This window comes from Malus domestica, chromosome 15 (assembly GCF_042453785.1).
Source record: "Malus domestica chromosome 15, GDT2T_hap1".
NCBI lineage: Eukaryota > Viridiplantae > Streptophyta > Magnoliopsida > Rosales > Rosaceae > Malus > Malus domestica.
The window spans coordinates 47,777,947-47,796,736 of record NC_091675.1 but is presented as its reverse complement, the minus strand read 5'-3'; positions in this window follow the sequence as shown (position 1 = coordinate 47,796,736).

Sequence of the window (18,790 nt, the reverse complement as noted above, 5' to 3'; positions counted from 1 at the left end):
AGCATGACAGTTGCCGCATGGATACACATCCCAGAAAGGACAATCTGCGGACATGGGAATGTTGATGTCTCATGCATGAAGCATGATAGACGTATAGGTTCCAAAGACTCAACTCCTAGAAGTGGAGATTAAGATCCAAGCTCTATAACGCTCAAGAAGAGGTTATGATCCGCATTCTCTAAATTACGACTATCCTGGAAGAGATAGTGTAATGCCCTTGAAAAGGCAATGGATATCCAAAGAAATAAAAAGCTTTTATGCATGTGCATGCACATGAGAATATGGGATCACGGATTGATGATAACCAATGGTAATTTTGGTTCTTACAAGTAGCTACTAAAATCATCAATGAGCTGTGTTGATATTGAGTCTCGTTCTTTTCAACGAAAAACAAAGATGGAGAAAGGCAATTCCATTACAATTTTGTAAGAACGTAGGAAAATGGACCTATATATTTGAATGTAATACAAATAGCCAAAAGATGTTGAACCAAGGAGGTTACATTGGGCATTTGTAATACAGTGAATTACACTCACATGATATGACACAAGGTTACTAATTAAAACCTGAAATTATACTCTTGTAAATGAGTTCATATGAATGGAGAATTATATACGAAGGGTTATGAGTCGCCCACATCGTATCTCCATAAGTAAATTCCTCAATTATACATGGGAGCAAATTTCTCTGTCTAAATTCCAAAGGAAAATGTGTCATGAAGTGCAGAAAATCCCTGAAGGATTCAAATTGCTTGAAGTAAGCCCCCGAAGGGTAAAGCATAAATTATGTACTCAATACCAATGGATGGTATAATTGCCTTAGTAAGTACTATCATTATGATATTGTTGCAACATACTAAAATCTCTTGCAAGAATCAATGACATTAAATTAGAATTCCTGAAGAGTTGATGATGTTAAATTGGGACTCCTGAAGAGTCGAGAAAGATTATAAAGTGTTGAGAGAAATATTGTCTCAAACTATAGATCGAACAATACGCCAACACGAATATTATCCATGATGTTTATGATATTAAAAAACCATATGGATTGAAGATTATGAGTTGAATACTCAAATGATGTAGACACTAAGAAAGATCATTTATCTTCGTGAGGGTAAAGATAAATTGATATTTGGTCCAGAAGTACCACATCTTAGTGAAGTATATGCTTTATTGTATTTGACACAATACATTGAATGAAATAAAGCTTATCTATTGATATATCCGAGGAATTACAGACATGTACATACACATGAAAACATGAGGGAGCTTTCATAAAGGTTGCTCATGTGAAGCCTCAGTACTCGGAAGTACCCCAGAAGGGGGAGGCACTAGAGGTTGATTATTTGAAACCTTAGTACTTGGTGAAACTCCAGAAGGTTGAGACAATGGGTGTCTTTGGAATAAAGACTTAAACCCCTGATTGTCATTTTAAGTCCGACCTTCGGATTCCAGTAGCTGGTCTAGCTTTATTTTCATGCTCGTTGAATAATTATGTGCAAGCATATGTAACACTCTATTCTCGTGCTTGAGCCCTCTAATCTCTTATTTAAGACTTGCCACCTCAGCCATCAATGATTCAACTTGGCGAGTTCGAGCAAGTAGGCGTTGGCCCATGTTAGAAACGGAGCTCGCACATTGAATACTGAGAGCCAAAGAGTCTTGAACGGCAGCCTCATCAGATCAGTTTGAAAGGATTCTGTTATCCTTGGGAGTGAGAAGATTCCTAGCTACCACTGTAGCGGTTAGGTCATTCTTCATCACAGAGTCCCCAACCGTAAGATGACCATTTGAAGATAAGAAAGACGGGCGCCATATATTATCCTGATGCGGCTCGCCTGTATTAGTCCTAAGACTCAAATCTAAGCAAATGTTAGATGGGCAAGCCATTTTCAGAAATTGATGAAAGAAAAAGGTTGGATATAGTGAAATCTCATAAATACAGCAGAGACAATTTTCACAAGTGGGAAATCTTCAAAGTGTGCAAATTTGAATACAATCAATACCTCTATAAAAGAAGAGGCAACAGAGCCACTTGTTCAGAGATCGAAGAAGCACAGCTCTCTGAATTTCAAAAGCCAGATTTTCCTGAATAAAGTTTGTTGGCATTTTTCAGACACAATCTTAGCTTTTGGATATCACGTACAACTTTGTCAAAGATCTTTAATAAAGTTGAAAACGCGTGAATTTCACTATTCCAACTACAACACTGTTGCCGACAAGCGTGGATGACAAAGTCACGTCCACACCACTACCTGCTATTGGGGAAATCCCTATATATGTCGACTTTCATCCTCCATGGCAAGGCATACATCCAAAACTCTTAACTTTCTCTCTCTCATTGTCAAAGATGCATCTGCAACCAAACCTCTCAACATACTCAGTTTTCTTCCTCTCAGAGAATACCTCTCCAAAACAAGTCATACCAGAGCAAGAGTATCACATATCATCAGGGACGAGAGCAAGAGTATCTCATATCATGCAATCTCCCTGTCCTTTCCTTTGTCCTTGTTCTTACTTGCAAAGACAAGGATAAAGAAAGCAATATGTCGGAACCTCCACTCAAACTCCCGGTAAGGAACCGATTGCCTGGAACCTTTCATGATTGCTTATCTAGCTCTCGAGTAGTCATCTTCAACTATTGTTGGAGCTGGGTCTCCAGTCACCAAGAAGTGATGAACCATCCAAATGCAAGGATTGCATTCCACTCCTGCATCAGAGGGCAAATATTGCAGGAGAAGATGTCACGCATGCATGGGGGAAAAGCAGGGAAAATACTACTTAAGCAAGGGGAGCAAGTAAGGAAAGTGAAAATGGTACATTGAAGCATGTGGAGACAAGCGCAACAAACACGTGCTGATTCATCCCTGACAAAACCGAAGATCACTTGTCACATGAAGCTCCTCATGGTCCAATTTCATTCAAGATCAAGCCTCGAAGGTCCTTGAAGAAATCACAAGTCCGATTCAAGATCAAGTGTTCACCACCCTTGAATCAAATTCCGCTCTAGATAAAAGGAGTAAATTCAGACATTTGGATCAAGTCTAGCAGAAAGTCATCCAGCCCAGTTCAAGAACAAGCTAGTGGAAAGTTAACAACAAGTAAAGCACCTATTTCGGCAACTTTTCTTACTAAGAGACTGAAGCAGAATGATCAACGATCAACTTAAATGATTTGAAAACAGAGGGAGATACTCATCAAGGGGAGCATCCAAAACAGATCAAAGTTTTAACGAGGTAACTGATGTTGATATGTGGGCATCCAAGGGGGAGTGTTGAAAATACTGGTGAGAAGTGAATGCCCATACAGATCTTGGAAGATTATTCAAAGTGTGTGCAAGATGATATTCAACAATGGCATTGTTATTGTCAATGTTCATGAATGTTGACATAGACTATGGAAACAAAATGTGTGTTTGTCAAAAGATGCGATGTAAATTTTCAAATTGTAAGAAATTGTGTGTATAGAGCCGCTCTATAAATAAAGTGCTCCAACTACAACAAACAACACACGAAAAACATACAGACAGAATCACGGAAGAGAAAAAGAGAGGAAGAGGAGAGGAAAAAAGAGAGAGTTATCTTTGTACTCTTATTATTTCAGATTACAATGAAAGCATCACTGCTGCCCTGAGGATGTACTCCAGTCACACTGACTGTAGAGGAACCTCGTAAATTTTGTGTTTTGTTTATTTATTTCACTGCACTCACCATCAATTTTACAACAATTTTAAGTATATTAGTAGTCGCCTTCTTTCTTTGATTTTTCTTTTTTACCAATTGTTTAGATTCTTTCTTTAAATTGGTTTTGGGGTGTTGCTTCTTTGATTTCGTTGGCATATTGTTCATAATAATTGGTAAATTTTCATAAATGTTTTCCTTGATTGACTTGATTTGGTGGTGGTAATCAACCTAAAATCTAGAAAGCTGAAAATTTCACATGTTCTTACAAAAAAATAAATAAATGGACCCGTAGACCCGCCCCGAACCAGCGTGTTTAAAACAGGCTGGGTTAGGTCCGATTCCAATTTTCAAACTTCTTATACTTAGCCCGACCCGACCTGTACCCACCCCTGTGTCTTCTTCCCAAGGCGTTGCTTTCCTGGGTTAACCTTCAACATATGTTACTTTTGGTAGTGCGCCTCATGACTTTTGTGCGTTGATCTTTTGCGTGAGTTAAGAAGGGAAAACCAACAATTAATGCATGATTTGTTGGCTCTTCACATGATTATAAGGCTAAAAGACTTGGTTCACTCCTAACTAAGTTGGTTAGCTTGCTAGGGAAATGAGGAAACTAAGCTGATTCTATCTTAAACTGTCCCATATGGATTGTAAAAATTATGGGCTTGGATTTTTGAGCTCCCGAGCAACCCAAAGCCTTCCATAATCTTGACTCCACATAGGTCCAATAAACTTTCATAACCGATCACACCACAATTCACTTGGCAAGTCCTGAGCATGTGACTTAGGCTTATTTTAGCGTGAATAGTAGTTAGCGTGATAGAGCTTGGCATGGTGAATAGGCATGGACATGGCGTGATTTACATAAATACCAAGCTTAATTACCGTAGCGCAACATGATTGTGAATACACTCATTTCTTGATTCCACACCTCTTCATGTATCTGGGCTTCACTTGAGGCTCGTATAGCGATTGGGCCTCGAGGCTCGATGGAGTTTGCATGTGATATCTTTGAGCCTTAATAATGATAAACATGTTCAATGTAAGTTTATTTTTGAAGAATAGGTCTAGCTCAGGCTAGATTCTCATTTCCCTCTTTCATGCGTCAAGCGGCTAATAAAGCACTTGAAGCTCATCATTGTACGTAGTGGCACTTTTAGGTATTATCTATCTATGCAATTTTGTTATATGTTGACCAAAGTTTCATGGTTACTCACAATTTAATGGTTGAAAATGAAACATTAAAAGTACATTTATTTATTTATCATCTTTAATATTAAATCTAAGAATAAGTGACCAAACATTTTTTTGTCACTTGGTGACCGAGAGCACAATTTTGTAAACAACATACCACGATATGAGATATCAATGTGGTAGAGAAGTTGAATTACAGTTGTCAATGACTTGTTAGTATATATTTTTTTATAAAATTGAAGTTTCACTTTCAAGGTTGATTTCATTTTCATGTTATAATTAGGGTTTGGCATTGCATAGGTATATGATATATGCCAAACAATCATCAAGCTTAGTGGGAGAGAAAGAAAAGTACCTAATTAGTTTGTTTGGGTTCCTTTCAGATGGGAGATTCATGAATTAAACATGCATATGTGCCTAATATGTACACGTGACCTAAAAGGAATGTGAATATGTCTAGCTACTACTAATTAACTATAAAGCCTAGGTATACTATGGTTTACCAATTTGGCAACAACTAGTCATTACGAATTGTTAATAGTTTAAACTTTTGACCTAAATGTATTTTACTAAATGATATTATCTACATTAACGGGGGTGAGTGGGTGGGCTAAGCCTGACAATAGGCTACTAATAATATGATTCAAATTCTTCTTTGGCAAGAATTGGACTTAAGACCTCTTCCTTAACTTCCCTTCTACCATTTCCGCCCAAGATTGAAAGGTTTTTGGTTCAAAACCATGAAGAACAGTGTTGGAGAACCCGAGGGTGTTCAACGGCGATTCTGCCATTCCAGCGAGTTGCACCACCCACAACCACCCTTAATCAACTCCCTTTGAGCCTAGGAGAAAACTCTAAACAACCTTGGAGGCGGCGGAGCAACTGAGAAGGTGAATTGAACACACCAATTTCTAGGGTTTTCAACGGATGCAAGCTAATTTGGGGCCTTTCCTGACCAAATTGGACTTGGCCACATGTATAAAACTGGCTCTACTCGTTGAGATCTTCATTCCTGTAAAATTTGGGAATTTTTGGAATTGTTCGATTTTTTGGTGAGTCGAGGCGGCCGACCTTCACGTGTGGTGGCGTGTGGCCAGCGGGCCGATGAGTTAAATTTGATGTTCTGATGTCAATTTGATAACCGTTAGATATAGTTCGATAGTTTGAACCTAGTATGGAATACTACGACACATGACCATTTTATGATTCGACGATCCAACCATTGGATCGTCACCAAACCTTAATATGTTATAGTACGTAATATTTGAGGACCATAAGAACTTACGGATTGAGAATCCAACCTATATATCTTCCCGAATTAGATTTGTAAGTTCATAAAATAAAACGTTGATCGCCACTTGATTTGTGATTGGCAGAGATCTGACCATCGGATCATGGTAATAATTTAGTATGTTGTTCTAGAAGCTTATTGAAACTCTTGGGAAGTTACGGATCGGAAATACGAGTTGTGGATCTTCCAGATCGAGTTACATAAGGTTGTAGACCCTACCGTCGACATTTGACTGACGATTAACTTTTGGTCAATGAGTTACAAATCATTCTAGAATATCCTTGAGGATGTGTTTTATGTAAATTACATAATCTATCAATAAGAATTTTGAGATGTGATTTGATATTTGTTCTAGGAGACAATTGTTCGTGATGCCTTGATATTCGTTCTAGGGAGTTATAGTGCGGACTGTAGGTGAATGGGTCTTTTCCTTTTTATAGTGTGTGTGTGTGTGTGTGTGTGTGTGTGTGTGATTGATAGTTTCTATTTATGCATTTGAAAAAGAATTTCTTACGTACGCTTAGATTACACTAACATTTATAAGCATTAGCGAAATGATGGAATTTATGAAATTATTTCGGATCCTGCATGATGCCTTAATCCAAGTTACGACTTTGATGAATGTTATACTAGAAATGATGAAATATGCTATTCCTATGTGATGCACAGGTAAGCTTACTATAACGAGATGCCTTGATTATATTTATGATCATGAATAGTACGATGTTGATTAGAATTGTTGAATGGCTATGGTATGACTATATTAATGTTATTTGTTCATCATTGCTACACCCGATGTTAGTGTTCGCCCAGGGCTAAGGCCAGGGCCAGTCTTTCACGTGTATATTCATATCCACACCGCATGGTCGCCTTGGATCCAAGTACGTGTCAGTCATGTCGTACAGGTTGCAATAGGCAACTCCGACTCGTATGCGACTACAAATAGCGCCAGTCTTCATGTGATTGTAGCACTAGAACGTATATTATGATTACACCCAGTTCTATCGTATAGGTTGCATTAGGCAACTCTGACTTGTGTGCTAGCATAAATTGATGAGCATCAGTTCAATCGTACATGTTGCATTAGGCGACTCCAACTTATGTGCTAGCATAGATCGATGAGCATCTGATTTTATTATGCTACTGTTGAGATATTGTGATTGGCATATCTCTGGAGTTATTGTTGATTTGCACTTGATTTCATACTTATACGTAGTATGATTTTCTGGAAACTATACTTGTTTTACGGCGAAGGGTTACCATGTTTTTAGAAAGGTTTTTATAAAACTTTATTTTCAGGCCCACTCACCCTTGTTTTTTGCCCCTCCAGGTTTTAGTAGCTGAGCTTTCGTATTGACGAAGATTATTGGCAAATCCTAGTATTGGAGATTACCTTCAATGATATAATTCTCATCCTACCATACTGTACTTCACTTATGCTCTATCATCACGTGTGAAATGGGTTCATTCCTGCTCACCAACGTACTCTTAAAATTTGGCACTTTTAGGTTTAAATTTATTCACATATTCCACTACACTACACTTTATGGCTTCATCACCTTCCAAGTGTCGGCCAGCACAGCTCGATTCGGAGTCCAAGTGGACATTCCCGGTCGGGGTGTGTCAATTTGGTATTAGAGCATAAGTTTGGGCAATATTGCATTCATCACACGCGTGATGTAAGCATTCTCGATTCTTGAGCCTAAATGTTGAATTTTGCCACCTCGTCGACTACGAAAAACTTGTTATGTTTTCCTAAGTTTTGGGCGGATTAGGCGACTTATTGACATTTGAGAAAATCGCTTTGGAGACCGCCTCTAAACTTTAAGTGAAGAATGTCTCTGCCAAGGAAAGATGTAGATTTAAGACAAGTCAATGGCCCTGAGGCAAGGCTACCATATCGATAGTTGTGCATTACGGGGGATTTACTTACCAATTCCACTACCATATAGTCATAGTTGTGCATTACGGGGGATTTACCTACCAATTCCACTACCATATAGTCATTTCTACCAAATCTTTTGAAATAGGAAACCAAGAATAGTTCGAATCCTTAGCCGTACTCGTTAGTATACCAACTATCAGAATTCCAACGAAGTTTTTATTTTCGTTAAAATTTCCAGAAATGTCCCGTGTGAAAATGTGGTGCTAAAACTATAGCACTCGACGGAAGAACATTTTGGGACAATCACTTTTGGTCCTCGATAGCACTAATATTTTCAACTCATTCGGATCTTCAAGAGGAAGATCGACTTCCGATTAAGTTTGGACCCTTCTGATCATAGAGGCTCCCATTTCTTTGACAGACCTTCAATCTTTTCCGACTGTATACCATTTCTGCCTGAGTTGGGCAGGTTTCTTCTTCGTGACCGGTTCACTATCTTCCCTTTTATTCTAATATCTCCACTGGTATAACTTGGCTGGGGTAGCCTCACATCTACCCATCTTGGTATCTTGGCCTCTCTGTCTTCCACCTCTTCAGAAGCTTTGTAATTTTTGAACGCTTCTGACAAGCCTTTTGGTTGAGAGTCCCCTCCTAACCTTTGGAAGACATTCCTTGAGGTTTCTTTTTCAGCTGTTCTTAAGATACTTCTATGGGCTTTTAGTTATTCTTTCTCTCTTCTTTTGATCAACTCCTTATCAATGATGGCTCATGCTGTTGGTACTTCCAACTCACACTCACATTGACATTTATTACATAACATCACTCCTTTGATTATGGCCGTTTTGGGCTTCTTGGGCAACTTGATAGCTTATTCAGTTGGCCTATCAACTTGCCTCTTTTCAGCCTTCACCTCCCAAGTGGCTTTCCTTTTCCCCTTCTAGGCCCATGTCAAGTTGATCATGTCTATTGGGGCTTCTGGAAAATGATTAGTCTCAACCATCATATTAGTCTGCGGTTTTTCCAGCAACAACTTTCCTTTGACAATGAGGTATTGTATCCAGTCTCTAAACTGGACACAGTTGGTAATAGAGTGGTTGAAGGTGTAGTGTAGCTTGCAATATTTCTTTCCCCTTAATTCATCGGGCTTAGGCAGCTTTTGGTGCTGTCAGGCACAATCACTCTTGCCCGCACCAATTCTTCATAAATTTATGTTGCCTCGGTTAAATCGAAGGAATAACTTTGATACTTGGGGGGTTTCATTTGTATAAATCCACCATCATTCATGAACACCTTCTAGTATTTAACCGGCTGGACCAATCTTTTAACTATCAAATGCTTGAAGGGAGTGGTCATCTCTGCTGCACACATATCAATTCCATCTCTTCCATAACCATCACTCTCTTCTAGCTCCATCCATTCAAACTTCATTTAATGAATGACAACCTTGTTTTTGTAGAATGGGGGTACTTTGGAGGAATGCTTTACTTGTTGTTCCTCGATTAACAATTTCTCATACTTGGTGGTAGCAATCACCAGTTCTTGCAACTCATTAAACTACACATCATAAAACTTCTTCCTCAATGGTAGCCTCAAGGCTTTCTGAGCAATAGCTATAAGCTGGACATGGTTGATAAGAAACTGGCATCTCATCCTTGTCTTCCTAAACCTCATTATGAAGTCATCGGTAGACCCATGCTCGTATTGCTTCACCTCAACCAGATTGTTGATGGCCATCTCCATTTGTACCCAGTTAGCAATATAATTTTGGGGTAAAAGAGAATACCACTGAGATGCTAACCCTGTCAATGAATTCCTAAACAACCTTAACTTATAGTTAGGATTGTATTATTAGGTGTGGTATAAAGAAGTTCCCACTTCGGGCTACGATTGTTGCCCGAGTTAATCACTTTTCTTGCTTCGGGCTTCCTCTATTTGGCATATCCTCATTTAGTGGCCAATGGTGGTGGCCTATAAGGAGGAGGCTTGTCTGCCTTGGTAGGCTCTCATTTTCCGCTGGATTCCCTGATCAACTAGGGAATCCCATACTTCTTTCTTTCTTGCCCGCTCTGCCCCTTACTGTTTAGTGAAAATAGAGGGTCGGACAATTCTGCTTCCATAATTTCTTCCAACACCGGCTGACTAATTTCAGATCCTTCCTTGTTTTTTCCTTTATTCCTTTTTTCCTCAAGTAAAAGAAACAGAGGAATAACTAGCTTCATCACAGGGTTGGCTTCTCTCATTATCTCTTTAGTACTATTATTTTCTAGGGTAGAGTACTCCAGATCTACCATTCTTTACAGATTCCCTGTTAGGGAATAGAGTCTGCTTACTTGCCCTTTAGTTTCTAGAGAGATTTTCTCCATACTCTTTAACACAATTTCCATGGTAGCTTGCAAGTCTTCATTTGTGACCTTTGCTCCTGATTTCTCAAAAGGAGTCGAGCTTTTCGTCAAGACAGGTCCTTGTAGATCTTTGGGGAGATTTTCCATGTTTGATCTTGGTATATATTGGGGTGGTTTTTATTCTGTTTTCCACCTGCAGGTTTGCTCTTTCCTTCGTCTTCATGGCATACAAGACTTGTGATCCCACCTGGCATGCCAAAACTATGTTCAGGTAGGAATTTCGCTGGAGAGGGTCCCTAGCTTGAGCACACAGCTCCCTAATGAGTTGACACCTTGGTTGGTTGTTGGGCTCCTACTTGTTGAGAGGCTGCAAAAGGATGACAGAGTTAGTTCTGAAATGTGCCTTTGTGGGGCCTTAGGTGTAGGCATTGAGGCTCACAATCAAAACTAACTATGTGCCTAGGCGTGCCACTGCCATCTCAATATGGCATATGTAAAACAAGTGTGTTTAAGTCAATTACTTGCACCCCAAGCTATTCTGACTTCTTGTTATCTAAGGATTGTCGTAGATGAGTTAAGTCTACATTAAGTTCTTTTATGTGCCTTGAGATCAAGGACTTTTAGTTCATTATCTTATATGTTTTTAAATTGTGGAAGTCCATATCTGACTAAGTCATTGGTCTAGTTCCCATTCAGTCTTTTATGATAGTAAAACCACTAAGTAAACCAGATCTGAGAACTAATGGAACTTTTAATCATCAAATGACTGGAAATGACTCGAATACATACTGGAGAATACATCATAATACTAGATCTATTTGTTGAAAGACAAGACAAAGAGAGTCGGGTAAGATTTCATCTTGTCGGGCAAGGTTGAACGTCTTGCAACCTTTTTTCTTTGTGGTTATAGAGGGTCATGTGCTAAAAAGGGATGGATGGTAAACAAGTTTGCACGAATGGATCTATACTACGACATCTAGAGAAAGTAGTAGAGCTTTTACACCGGACAAAAGATGTCTTTCTAAGGGAACTATTTTTAAAAGGGGTTGGAAGGTACGAACTGGCTCGAAAGCAGAGTTTGTATGCTTGTTTGTTTGATTGGTTAAGTGTCATTGTCTCTGGGCCATGTCTTCCCTTTTATAGGCATTTTGTCTTGGCTGTTGCAAGCTTTGCCCGACGGCACTTCAGTGCATCATCATCTTTTTTACATGTTCTGCCATTAGAAAGTGCTTTTGGGCTGAGAGTAGGTTGATTTCCATCTGTTGTCACTTCTCTTGTAAGCACATAGCCTTTGCATTAATGATGAGTTGTCATGCTGTCTTGAGATGGATGGCTGGGTGTGGTGCTGGGCCTTGGGCAAGTCTCATCACGTTAGTTCTTTTGGGCTTTCTTTCTTTTAAGTCCAAAGTTCAAATATTAACCCAAACACATGTTATGGTATTCCTATTTATTTTTCATTTTTTGTTATGCATGCGATGTTGGGTCAATTATGTTGTTTGTAGAAAGGGCATTAATTTGGAAACTTGGGTGAGTGAAAAAAGGGGAAAACCTAGGAGCTGTGCTTGGGGAGGAAAAGAAAGTGAAAAATCCCCAAAAAAAAGGGGTCAAAATGCAAAAGCACTAAGCCCATAAAATCACCGCAAAGCATGCAAAGAGCGTACAAAGCACGCTAAACTGGCGGCTACCGCGTCCGCATAATTCTCGTTGATGCGGCAGGCCCCATCCCTAGAAATCTCAATCTCTAGTCCACATGTCGACCATCCGCCAAACGAACCGTATAGCCCTCCTGCTGACCAAAGACAAAGACAGGCGACAGAGCATAGGGACGCGTGCATGGGCTGGAAAGCCCATTTAACAATGGTTTAACCCAAAAACTCTCGTCCTCCTCCTCTATTCGTGGAACCACGAGCCCAACGCATGCACCTATTTAAGTTTCTTCGCCCCATGCACCTACAGCTACTAGATCCCAACGGTGATACACAACAACCCTCTTGGTACCTGCCTGTCACATCTTTAACTGGGCGTGGCGAGAAGGATTTTAATGGTATATTATATTGTTCTTGTGCTTATGGCGTCACTGATGCAGTATTATGTGACATATGTGATAAAAAATTTAGTTCAAAATTACTTTAATTATGCAATAAACGCATGACATGTGGTGTTACTGATTACGTAAAAGTATCTATGGAGGTGACCCTCCTAAGTTTCGCCATGTAAGCATTTAAGTTGAGAAATATAATAAATAATGTTAGGCACACCAAACTTATGTTCTAAGTTTGTATCAAATGATAAAATGCCGCATCATTTAGTGTATAAATTTAGTGCGTGAATTTGGAGCACTACCCAATTATAAAAGAGGTCTTTTGATATGGGTCCAATTAGACTAAAAATTGAACCTATTTCAAAAATCAAAAGTCACTAAAAATTAGACATATTTAAAAAGATAAGCAATAAAATTAGATCTCTTTCAAATTTTATCATTATTTAAAATGGTGGCAGCAATTAGCAATTCTGGTGGGGGAGATAAGACGGCTTGATAATAAAAGTTTGGGAGTCGCGTGACTAACTTTTTCGCATAAAGTCTGCTGTTTTGTCACTGTGCCGGAGATTTGGTGGTCTGGCATTCTTAGATTTTCTTCCCTTTTCTTATTCATCTCTCCCTATTTTAATCTCCTCAAAAACCCTCCAATTTTTTTAGTATATTTGCTTGAAATGTCAGTGATTAATTTTATTAACTACTCAGATAAGTACACAATTAAAATTTTATCCCTCATCTTTATCTCCAGCTGAGCTACCTATTTTTCTCCTGTATTAGTAACTTTATAGTGCATTTTTTTTAAGGTGAAATCACTATAAATTCTACACTAAAACATTTAAATATTTTAAAATTCGAAACATAATGAGTTGAAGAAAAAATGTTTTACCTATTGCGATTTTACATGTAGTAAAGTGAAAAGGAAATTCTAGTACTGAAAATTATTAGAATTGACTGACAGATAATATGCATGCGTTGCAGATGTTAATTGTGGGCATAAGTGAGAGAAATGGAGTTACATTAAGGTAAAGTTTAATTACTATAGTCTTTAATCTCATGTTTATTATTCAGGTTAAAATTCTTTATATAATATATTATGGAAGTTTTTAATAAACTTTATAGGCTCATGCATGTTCATTATATCATTGATATTGTTATAACTTAACAACCTATTACTAAGTGATGAATTTTATCACAAAATGTCTTAGTAAAGAGTGAAAAAACATAATAAGATTAAACGGTAATCATGTAACTATTTTGAATTATCGTAGTATTTATATAATTGTTTTGGTTGACATATTCATTGGTATCTAAGCTAAAAATATGATATTTTAACTAAAAGTTTTATTAGAATTGGTCTCCAAACCAAAAGATTTCAAATAAATATGATAATTATTTCACCCATGGGACTTTCGTTTTTGTCCTTGCACCCTTTCGAGTCTCACCACCCCACATTGTCTACATTTCTCTTCCTACTTATTTCATCTTTCACATTTCGCATGCATTATGCGCTGCGCTCCTGTGTATATTCTTTGTGGGAATAGGGATCGGCCTAATAGTTAGGTGTTTATTTGATTGGTCAATATTTGATAATTACAGCACTGCTGTGGGTGGATTATCTTGACTTAATGGTCTTAATCTAATTAACACAAAGTAACCCAGATGTGAAATTTTACTGTTACTTGGGTGAAAAGTGAAAACATGTGAACCATGAACAGCCTAATCATGTCTCATCCACCATTTTCAACCTTAGAAAACAAGTTATCTGGAAGCATGAGCCGTATATGTCACATTGGTATTGCCCTTATTATTACTTGGAAAAATGCACGCGCGCTGTGATTCATTACAACTTAATTAGCGGTAATTAGTGCGCGAGGGTTAACTTCTTTATATATGCGTCATAAGACTTGGGCTTCAAGGATTATGATTTCTAAAAAAAGTTAAAGGCTTGTTTGATAATCATTTCGTTCTTAGTTTTTGTTTTTACTTTTATTAAAAAAAAAGACTGCAAACTCGATTGTCAACTACTTTTAGTTAAAAATTGAAAATTATTTTCTTGAGTTTTCAAATTTTAGTGGCCAGTGTTTTGTTTTTAGAAAACTGGAAGAAGTTACCAATGAGTTTTTAGTTTTCAAAAAAAAAAAACAAAACGTTAGGTGCTAGTACTTATATTTAAGTGCTATTCATCCATTGCCATATATGTAGAGTTACTATTTTATTTTTGACTTGAGATACCTAATTTTCAAATACCATATAAGTAGAAAGTAGTGCTGCCTCAAGGGGCGCCAACAATTCTCCCCAATCTGAACACTTTAGCTCTATCTAGTGGGTGGATGAGAAGTTTACCTCTTCAACATCACATCTACAAGACTTTGATGCGAAAGTTTCTGTTTTCTTGCCATCGAAGGGACATAGAACAAGATATTTCAAACCGTGTTTGATATATAGTTCAGGCGATATCTTATGGATAATTTTTTTTTTCCTGAACAAAAAAAATTGAATGTGATTGTCACACCGCATACGATATTGTTAATTTATATTATAATACGTGAGTTAGTAACAACAGAATGCGTATAATCACACGCAAACTATGATTTTTTTTTGTTTTGAGGTGTTTTTGTTAGTGCCATATATATTGATTGAAAATGCTTGAGTAGTACTTGAATTTTTAATGAAATTTTTTATATATGCTTCTAATAAAAACGTCACTTAACAACAAAAATGCTGGATAATTAGGTCTGAAAACATGACTTATAAGCATCAAAACCTCACATCAGGAGGACCTCAATAATTAGGGTTTTGAAGGAAGACAATTGAAATTTGCCCATCATAATCCTCATTTTTTCATGGAAGCGTGCTTGGCTTCACGTGTTTGATGATGTAAATGTCAAGCCTAACCACACCTACTCAAAATTGAATCGTGCAATCTCGAACTACTACTAATTATATTAACTTCTAATAAAAGAAAATTTAGGAGGAGGGGAGGCTATCCATCTCAGATTTGGGACATACCACAAACTTATTTTAAAACTTACAGAGGGGGTCTTAGCCTATTTTTTGGTTTTTACAGATGTTTACCAAGAAGGATTGTCGGCAGCGAAACTCGAACCTAAGCCTTAGTCTAGTAAAAAGAATGATCATTACCAACTCAACCAACGATTGTTGTCTACTTATATTAACTTGCAAAAACATCAACTTAAACAAAGAGAGATGGAGAGGGTTGACACTTTCTAAATATAATGGGCCAATTTCTTTTGGTAAGATAATTAGGGCATTAATATAAAGTAAGAGTGGAAAAAGTCCAAGGAAGTGGGTGGTACGTTGCCGTAAAATATGGGAGGAGGAGAGGAGGGCAATGGCAATAGCCAATCGGCATGGATTCCCTTACTTTCCTCTTCCTTTATTATTTTTTGTGGGTTTTGGTTCTTATTTTTAAGAAAAAGAAGGGCATATGATTCTTTTAGTGCGGGCTGGTGGAGAGAGTATTGTTTTTGCTTTCCAAGCGTGGGATGTGTTTGTTGGAGAATCCACAACCAAATGGCTCCATGGTCTCATGTCCCACGCTCCCCCACCAGACTCAAATATACCCTATTATGTTAATCTGCCGATTAATGGTGTCTCCAAAAGAAACTATCCATCTACTATTAAAGAAAATAAATAAAAGACGATAAATTGCAAAACGACATGTGTAATGTCTTCAAGCATTTGATGGGTTGGATTGCTCTTCCTTAATAATTTCTTCCAATATGTTCAATATTACATGTATTAAAATTGCATATATTAGAAGAACATCAAAGTTTAGAAAAAAAATACCTGAAAAATTATTTCCTCCACAATTCAAGATCAAATTAAATCTCTCAACCAATGCTTACTACTGATCTGATATACAAATGTGCAACTGTCATGTATGACAGCACTTGGCATTGCTTTCACCATAACTATGAGCTTTTGATATATGATTTGAAGGCAAGTTAAACCTAAAAGTATATGCATATGATTAACTGTTGAAACAAATCATTCATGTCAATCATAAAACCATGTACACCAACACAAACTTTACATATGAAATTAGTTATAAACAAATATATATTTTTGTTAGACTGCTAGTCGACACTTTGCATTCGATTGTTAAGACATTTTTAGTCTTTATATTTTGTTTGTAATTCGTTTTGGTACATGTGTTTTATGTTTTAAGTATAAATCCATCAGTAAATTTGGTCAATTTCTTCTAATTTGGCTTTAAATTTTGCACGTGACAAACTTTTAAACCAACATAAACAAGAGTATTAAAGTCTTTTACAGTAGGTTATGTAAGTTTGAGTTTTGTATATATATAATAATCGAATTGCCTGAGTTTTTATTTAGAAAACACGATTTTTGTACCGGTGTGAGTTTAATAATTTTGAGAGTCATATTTTTAAAAACCGAACTCATATTTTAAGCTCAACAATTGAACTCACCCTTATCAAACTCATATTTTCAGCCTCGTAGGTGCGACTGTGAATGTGAGATTGATACCGGTGGAGTCCGATTAAAACACCAAAAAGAAAAAGGTATTTAACCAATTAACCCTACATTCAAACATCCATGATTCCGTTGATTGTTCACCCGTGAGCTCCTAGCTGAACAACTTTTGGATCAAAAGGGAAGTGGTAGGTGTTAAGTTCACAGAATATATACTCGATTAAGATAACATATCGAGTTGTTTTTAGAAAAAGGAAGAAAACATGATGAACATCCATAGAATATGGAGGGTCCACTATCAGCGATGACAGAGCTCAAATAGTGAAAAATATTTTGTATTTGTGCGTTACACAGAAACATCCATATAAGCTTCAACTTTAAAAACGAAATAAAAAAGAAAAGAAAAGGGAAAACACTTGTGTTCCAAGAGACTTTAGTCAAGTGGTCAATCCACAACAACCGTTCTTGTGTCATTGTTACAATTTAATTGGACCATTCAACATTTTACTTTTAAATTATAAAGTTTTAAATTCTATGATACTAAAGTGGCTATGATGATTAAATAACACATAAGACGTGCGGAGGAAAGCAAATATTTCTTTTTCCTTTTAAAAAAAATACTGTATATTCTCAACTGTGTTGTTAGCTATCCGCTCAAAGCCGAGTGAGGTGCTCTACTAACATGAGAGCTTAAGACGAGTTGGTGAATAGACTTTAAATACCAATACTCACTTAGCTTAGGTTTCATCTTCATTCAGTCATTAAATGCCCAGTTTAATTACAAAGTCGCACTATCAGACTCGACATTCATGTTCCTTTAGATGTACACTGGACAAAAGAAACCTTGCTTTTATATTTAATTATTAATTAGGGTTTGCTTTACATCTCATATTGTAGTTTGTACATGGGAGAGTGTTTAAGTGCCACCAAAAGGGTCAACCCAATGAGATTGGAGGGGGAGGGAAGGACTTGATTGGGCGTGGCCATTTGTTCCCTCCACTCCAAACAAGAGAGCATGAAAGCATGTATATAAATGACAATTAAATAAGCTTAATACATATATAATTAGGTAATATGGATCTTCTTACCTGGGCAAATCATGGGTCTACCTTTTATATTATATTTTGGGTACAACCATATGCCATGCCCTAGCTCCCCACAGTCGGCCGGCACTAAAGTCTAGGGCAGAAGGTCTCTTTGCTCGATCCACTTATTTTTTATTCCATGTTTTTTTAATCCAAGCCCTGTTTGTTCTGGTTGTTTAAAGTGAGTCACATATCAAATTAGAATCCTATGATAAATCTGCAGTTTATTAAATAAGGCAATACTTTGATTTATTATTTGTACGGCTGTCTCGACCATATATCTAATAAGTAATATATATATAATTTTTTTTATTTTTATGATCATAATTTTTTAAAGTTGATGTGCTTTTGTTATACAAATACTAGAGGATATTACACATCCGATGCATGCGATAGAAGTTACAAAACGAGAAAACGAAGAGTGCGAGAGATAGAAAAGACAAAAGTGTATTAGGGTTCTTGGTTTACAAAATATTATGATATCAATTATGAGAATATACATTTTATAAGATGATCATTATAATTTTATTGCCACTTAATATTACGATTAAGTAATATTTCTTTCTATGTTGTATTAAAATTACTATAATAATATCTTATTATCATTGTTTAATGCGGGTGCCAAAGAAATCCCTGGAAACAACCATCTTCTTCTAAATCATTTGCTGATTAAGCTTAATCAAATGCACCCGACTCTTCGCTCTTTGTTCGGGCCAACCATTGATGGCTACTTTGGAGGTCTCGACACATCCATATATCACATCAACCAAAAGTATTCTTGTACCTATATATGGCGGGGTACCCGTAGACCTATT